The sequence below is a fragment of the Arachis hypogaea genome, chromosome 14 (genome assembly GCF_003086295.3).
Source record: "Arachis hypogaea cultivar Tifrunner chromosome 14, arahy.Tifrunner.gnm2.J5K5, whole genome shotgun sequence".
Classification (NCBI taxonomy): Eukaryota; Viridiplantae; Streptophyta; class Magnoliopsida; order Fabales; family Fabaceae; genus Arachis; species Arachis hypogaea.
The window spans coordinates 54,782,954-54,790,364 of NC_092049.1; the positions used below are offsets into that span (position 1 = coordinate 54,782,954).

The 7,411-nt window shown below is 39.2% G+C and overlaps 1 non-coding gene across 1 annotated transcript; it reads right to left on the bottom strand.

Moving 5' to 3' along the window:
• Positions 1-529: 529 nt before the first annotated feature.
• LOC112746268 (small nucleolar RNA R71) lies at positions 530-638 on the bottom strand. Its single transcript, XR_003174160.1, has one exon. It is a non-coding gene; the product is annotated as a small nucleolar RNA R71 (small nucleolar RNA).
• Positions 639-7,411: the final 6,773 nt, after the last annotated feature.

The window sequence follows — 7,411 nt, forward strand, 5'->3', positions numbered from 1 at the left end:
TCTTTCTTCTTGTTTATGCATAGGAGTAGGGACAAAGAACCTCTTTTTAATCGAGATCCTGAATCAGAAAGGACTCTAAGAAGACGTCTGCAACAAGCTCAGAGCAAAGTCGTAAGGAATCTTACAGGAGCTCTAGAACCCAGATAATGGGGGTGACGCAAGAAAGGTCTTAGGATCTTACACTGTACCCAATTCTGATTTTTATGGGTGCAGCATCTCCATTCTTGCCATTGATGCAAACAACTTTGAGTTGAAACCTCAACTGGTCACTCTAGTACAATAGAACTGCCAATTTCATGGACTTCCACAGAAAGATCCAAACAAATTTATATCTGCCTTCCTACAGATATATGACACTGTCAAGACTAATGGAGCAAATCCAGAAGTTTACAAGCTCATGCCCTTCCCTTTTGCAGTAAGAGACAGAGTAAGGATATGGCTGGATTCTCAGCCTAAAGAGAACCTAGATACATGGGAGAAGGTGGTCAATGGATTCTTGACCAAGTTCATTCCACCTCAGAAGCTGAGCAAGCTCAGAGTGGAGGTACAAACCTTTAGACAGAAAGAGGGAGAATCCCTTTATGAAGGTTGGAAAAGATACAAGAAACTGATCAGGAGATGCCCTCCTGACATGATTTTAGATTAGACCATGCTAGACATATTCTATGATGGCCTATCTGAGGCGTCCAAGATGTCTTTGGACCACTCTGTAGGTGGATCCCTCCACTTCGAGAAGATGCTTGAAGAGGCGCATGAGCTTATTGACATGGTTGCCAACAACCAGCATATGTACACTTCTGAAAGGAACCCTGTGAGCAATGGGGTTACTCAGAAGAGAGGCGTCCTAGAAGTAGGCACCTTAGATACCATCTTAGCTCATAACAAGATGATGTTCCAGCAAATCAACATGATCACTCAACACTTGAGTGGGGTACAAAGCTCAGAAGCTTAGTGTCCAGAGACAGCTTATGAGATAGACGCAGGTGATAATGCTTGGACCACCATGGAGGAGGTGAACTACATGGGAAACCCCTCCAAAATCTCCAACAATAATCCCTGTTCTCAGGGATGGAGGAACCACCCTAACTTAGGGTGGAGAGATCAACAAAAGCCTCAACAAGGCTTCAATACCAATCAGGATGGAATGAACTAGAACAGGTTCGGCAGTAGACCCTATGAACCATCTCAGCAACAATTAGAGATACCCAGGCGGAGCCTCTCTAACTTGGCTGCCATAGTCTTTAACCTCTCTAAGACCACGTATAGTTTCATGGCTAAAACTAGGTCTTCCATTCAGAACTTGGAGATACAAGTTGGTCAGCTGAGCAAGAGGATCCCAAAGATCTCTTCTAATACTCTTCCAAGAAACACATAGATAAATCCAAGGGAAGAGTGCAAGGCCCTCATGGTGGAGGTTGTGACCGAACCTAAAGAGAGCCTGCTATTGAGGAGTTCAGGGAAATCAGAGCTCATGAGGAGACTGATAATGTCACCTTGCATGCCCCTTTGTTGGGAGAGGAACCTAAAGAATAATCTTCCTCTGATGAGGATGAGGAGTCTAAGGAAGATCAAATTGCACGGTTCCTGGCAATCCTCAGAAAGATTGATGAGAGGATATTTTATATGCTTTTTGGTATTATTTTCATATAGTTTTCATTATGTTTTGTTTAAGTTTTATTAAGTTTTCACAGGTTTTAGTGCAAAATTCATATTTTTCGATTCTACATTAAGTTTATGTGTTTTATGGTGATTTCAAGTATTTTCTGGCTGAAATTGAGGAGCTTGAGCAAAAGTCTGATTTAGAGACAGAGAAAGGACTGCAGATGCTGTCAGGATCTGACCTCCGTGAACTCAAAGGAGCTTTTTTGGAGATACAGAAATCCAAATGGTGCAATCTCAACGGCTATGGAAAGTTAATATATAGGGCTTTCCAGAAATATGTAACAGTCCATATATTGCTTTGTAAATAAAGGCCCAAAACTGGCATTCAACACCAGCCACCAGCTCCATTCCTGGCGTCCAACGCCCACAGGGGAGAAGCTGGCATCCAACGCCCAAAAGGGAGTCCCAAGCCAGCGTTCAACGCCTCTAAGGAGTACTAGCTCATGGAGACACCCTTGGCTTAGCCCAAACACTCACCAAGTTTGCCCGGAAAGTGGATTTTCACACTAGAAGACTAGTTTATCTTATTTCTATATTTCTTAGTTAGCAGATTAGCATATATAGGAAGAGATCACCCTTGTTTAAGAACTGTTGATCTTCTTCCTCCCCCATTTTATTTTCAAACACTATTATGTACAATATGAGTCATTAACCTCCTAAGGTTAAGGTTAGGAGCTTTGCTGAGTTTCATGGATTAATAATATTACTGTTCTAGTTCAATATGTCTGATTCTATTCTCTTATGCATTCTCGTTCTTCATCTCATGAATTGAGGGTGACCCGTGACAATCACCCTTGTTCTACATAGGTTCCGTGCGAGTCCTGACCCGGATAGCATTGAATCATAGCTAGAGACTGCATCGTGGATTCCAATAGAGTACTTGGACAACTTTGGATACGTGACGTGAAATCCCGTTAACTGTGGGTAAGTGAGGTCTCTATGGCACTAAGGCTAGAGTCTGAGAAGTAGCGTTCCCTGATCCGGAAGGTCTACCTTGTCTGTGGCACCTTGAGTAGGATCATGAAGGCGAGTAGGTTGCTTAGGGCTTCATCTTCTCCTATAGTGAGAAACCTAGAGGTGTCTTGATGAGAGGACATGAGTCACTTTCAACATGGTGGATTGCTGCAGTGGAGGAGGTTAACTTGATGAGAGGACATGAGTTAATCACTTACGGATGCCATTGAAGGAATCAGAAAGTTATTGAAGTAGACAGTAAGAAAAGTTTATCCGGAAAGACAAAGCATCTCCGAAACCTCAATCGGTCTCATACCATTGATTTCACACCTATCCAGTAACGTTTATTTATTTATCTATTTTATATGTTTTTCATGACAAACTATAATTTCTATCCGCCTAACTAAGATCTGCAAGGTAACCACTGCTTGCTTAAACCAAGAATCTCCGTGGGATTGACCCTCACTCACCTGAGGTATTACTTGGACGACCTAATATACTTGACAAACTACCGAATTATCTTGTTTCTTAGATTAGGTACTCTTTACTTTTGTTTTGAGTATTTTTTTTCTTTTCAAAAATTTTTCAAAACCTTCTCTTTTCTTTATTAATCTTTGTCTTTTCTTTGAGTCTTTTGCCAAAAATTTCAAAAATAGTGTCTTTTGTTTTAGTCTAGTGTCTGTTCTTAAGTGTGGTGTCCTTTAAAATTTTTGAATTGTTCTTTCTTGGTATTCAAGTCGTTCTTGTTTCTTTTCTTGTTTTGATCTTAAAATTTTTAAGTTTGGTGTCTTTTGGTGTTTGTCTTCTTAATTTTCGAAAATTTTGTGTCTTTTGATCTAAAAAATTTAAGTTTGGTGTCTTTTGGTTGTTTTTCTCTTTCTTCATTAATTTAAAAAAAAATCAAAAAAATTTTCGAAAATTTCAACAAAATTTCAAATCATTATCTTGTCTTAATTTCAAATTTCAAATTTCAAATCTTATCTTTTTTTAATTCTTTTCAAATCTTTTCTTTTAATTTGATTCTTTCGTATCTTATGTTTCTTTTAAATTTTAAAATTCAAAACTTTTTCAAATCTTTATCTTATCTTTTTATCTTGCTTTTAAATTTTAAATCATTATCTTATCTTATCTTAGTTTTAAATTTTCAAATGAAGTCTTTTCAAAAATCAAATCCTTTTCAAATCTCTATCTTATCTTGTTTCAATTTCAAAATTCAAAATCAAATCTTTTTAAAAATCTTTTCAATTTTATCTTATCTCTTTTAATTTTTAAAGTAAAATCTTTTTCAAATTTCCTATCTTATCTTATTTTCAAATCTTTCTTAATTAGTTTCTTGTTTTCTCTTTCTTCTTTTTCAAAATTTCCTAACTAATTCCTCTCTCTTCTATTTTCGAAAACTTCTCATCTCTTTCTCTCTCTTCTTTTTTGAAAATCATCCTTTAATTTTCAAATCTTTTTAGTTAATTAGATTTTAATTTCCTATTTAATATTAAATAAAATAAAAAGAAAATATTTTAATTCTAGTTTCTTTTTTTACTTTTTAATTTTTGAATTCTTTACCCCCTCTATTCAAATTCTTCATCTCATTCCTCTATCTTCATTCTTCTTTCTTTTTCACATCTCACAGGGAGTTCTCTATCCTTTGGAATATAGCCCCCATTCTTCTTCTTTCTTGTTTATAAGCAAGAACAGAGATAAAGAACCTCTCTTCGATCCTGATCCTAAACCTGAGAAGACCCTAAGGAAATGTTTACAACAAGCTAAAGCACAACACTCCGAAGGAAACCTCACAGAACTTTTTGAACAAGAAACTGAAAATACAAACATGGCATCCGAACAGAACAATGTAGGAGACACAAGAAAGGTTCTTGGTGACTTCATTGCACCAACTTCTAACCCCTATGGAAGAAGTATATCCATACCTGCCATTGGAGCAAATAACTTTGAGCTTAAGCCTCAGTTAGTCTCTCTAATGCAACAGAATTGCAAGTTCCATGGACTTTCACTGGAAGACCCACATCAGTTCCTATCTAAATTCTTGCAAATCTGTGATACTGTTAAGACCAATGGAGTAGATCCTAAGGTCTACACACTTATGCTTTTCCCCTTTGCTGTTAGAGACAAAGCTAGGATATAGTTAGATTCTCAACCGAAGAAAAGCCTAGACTCTTGGGAAAATTTGGTCAATATTTTCTTGGCCAAGTTCTTTCCACCTTAGAAAATGAGCAAGCTCAGGGTGGAAGTTCAAACTTTCAGACAAAAAAAGGTGAATCCCTCTATGAAGCTTGGAAAAGATACAAGCAACTGATCAGGAAGTGTCCTCCTGACATGTTCTCAGAATGTTCTATCCTAGGAATCTTCTATGATGGTCTATTTGAGATGTCCAAAATGTCATTGGACCATTCTGCTGGTGGATCACTCCACTTGAAGAAAATGCCTGAAGAGGCATAGGAACGCATTGAAATGGTTGCAAACAACCAATTCATGTACACTTCTGAGAGAAACCCTGTGAACAATGGGGTAGTTCAGAAGAAAGGAGTCCTGAAAGTTGACACTTTGAATGCCATATTAGCTTAGAACAAGATCTTGACCCAATAGATCAATATGATCTCTCAACACTTAGTTGGAGTGCAAGCTACAGCTGGCAGCACTCAAGACAACTCCTATGATTGATATGCCTATGATCCAGATCAACCCATGATGGAAGATGTGAATTACATGGGAGAACCCTATGGAAACACCTACTACTCCTCATGGAGAAATCACCCTAACGTTTCTTGGAAGGATAAACAGAAGCCTCAGCAAGGCTTCAATAATAATCAAGGTGGAAGAACCCAGAATTGGTTCAACAATAGACCACCATTCCCATCTTCTCAGCAACAGATGGAAACTTCTAAGCAGAGTCTTTCTGACTTAGCAACCATAGTCACTGAACTCTCTAAGACCACTAACAGTTTCATAATAGAAACTAGATCCTCCATCAACAATCTGGAGGTACAAGTTAGTCAATTGAGCAAGAGAATCCCTGAGACCCCTCCTAACACTCTTCCTAGTAACACTGAGGTTAACCCAAGAGAAGAGTGCAAGGCCATCACTGTAGAAGTAGAGGCTGAATTTAAAGGGGATAATCTGGCATTGAACGCCAGTAAGGAAGTTCTTACTGGGTGTTCAACGCCCAAGGGTGAGCCATCTTTGGCGTTGATCGCTAGTAAGGAGGTCCTTACTAGGTGTTCAATGCCCAACAAGCCACCATCACTGGCATTGAACGCCAGTAAGGAGGTCCTTACTGGGCATTCAATGCCCAAAAAGCCACCATTACTGCCATTTGACGCCATTAAAGAGGTCCTTACTGGGCATTCAATGCCCAAGGCAGCACAAAAGCTGGCGTTGAATGCCAGTGAAGGTATTCAAGCTGGGTGTTCAACTCCTAAAGAAACACAAGTCCTAGCATTGAATGCCACAATAGGAGTAGTTGGGTGCCCTAAGCCCATTGTGAACTCTCTTATTGAAGGACTGATGGAACCAAAGGTTCATGAGGAGCCCATTGAATTTCCCATGAATGCTTGGTTAAAAATTTTAGAACCTGAAGAGTATTCATCCTCTGATGAGGAAGAAGAAACCAGGGAAGTGTAAGTTGCTCGGTACCTGGGAGTCTTCACGAAGCTGAATGCCAAGATGTTTGGCATAGGGCCATTGGAGGAAGAACCTCCAGTGCTTACCAAGGAACTCAATACCTTGGTTCAACAGAAACTACCTCAGAAGCTGCTGGATCCCAAACGCTTCTTAATTCCTTGCACCATAGGCACCATTACCTTTGAGAAGGCTCTGTGTCCTAGGATCAAGCATAAACCTCATGCCACTCTCTGTAATGAAGAAGTTCAGAATCTTTGAAGTACAAGCTGCAAGAATCTCATTAGAGATGACAGACAAGTCAATGAAAAAGGCTTATGGTCTAGTCGAGGATGTCTTAGTAAAGGTTGAGAACCTTTACATCCATGCATATTTCATAATCTTGGATACTGGGGAGGAGGAGGATGAATCCATCATCCTCGGAAGACCCTTCTTAGCAACTGCCAATGCCATCATTGATGTGGAAAAGGGAGAGATGATTCTACAGTTATGGGATGACCACATCTTGTACAAGATGCCTAACCCTAACTCTCCCTCTGACAAAAGAGAGACAGTTGTGCAACACATAATGTTCCAACCCTCTCTCTTAGTGCAAATTTATACAGAGCCCCCAGACACCAATTTTAAGTTTGGTGTTGGGCAGCCATTATCAAGCACTGAGAACAAAGGTACTAAGAAGAAAGTTCCTAAAGGCTAGAGGGACAAGAAAGTCCCCAATGAAGGCCTCTAACCTGGCATGAGAGTTGTCTTCACAGACAACACAGTCATCCCACACACAGTGAACAGGATCCTGTCTCTGGAACATGTGGAGCTTATTTATGAGAGCACAGACAAGAAGTTCACTGTAAGGGACAAAATTTTGAGCACCTATCCATGTGCATAAGGAGCTAACCGTCTAGCTAGGGACGTTAAAGAAGCGCTCGTTGGGAGGCAACTGATAAGCGGATAGTTTATACGATTTTTGACATCATTTTCATATAGTTTTTATTAAGTTTTTATAAGTTTTAGTGTTAATTTCACATTTTTGGACTTTACTTCGAGTTTTTTTATTTTTGAATAATTTCAGGTATTTTCTGGCTGAAATTGAGGAACTGGAGAAAAAGTCTGATTTAAAGACAGAGAAAGCACTGCAGATGCTGTCCAGATCTGACCTACTTGCACTTGG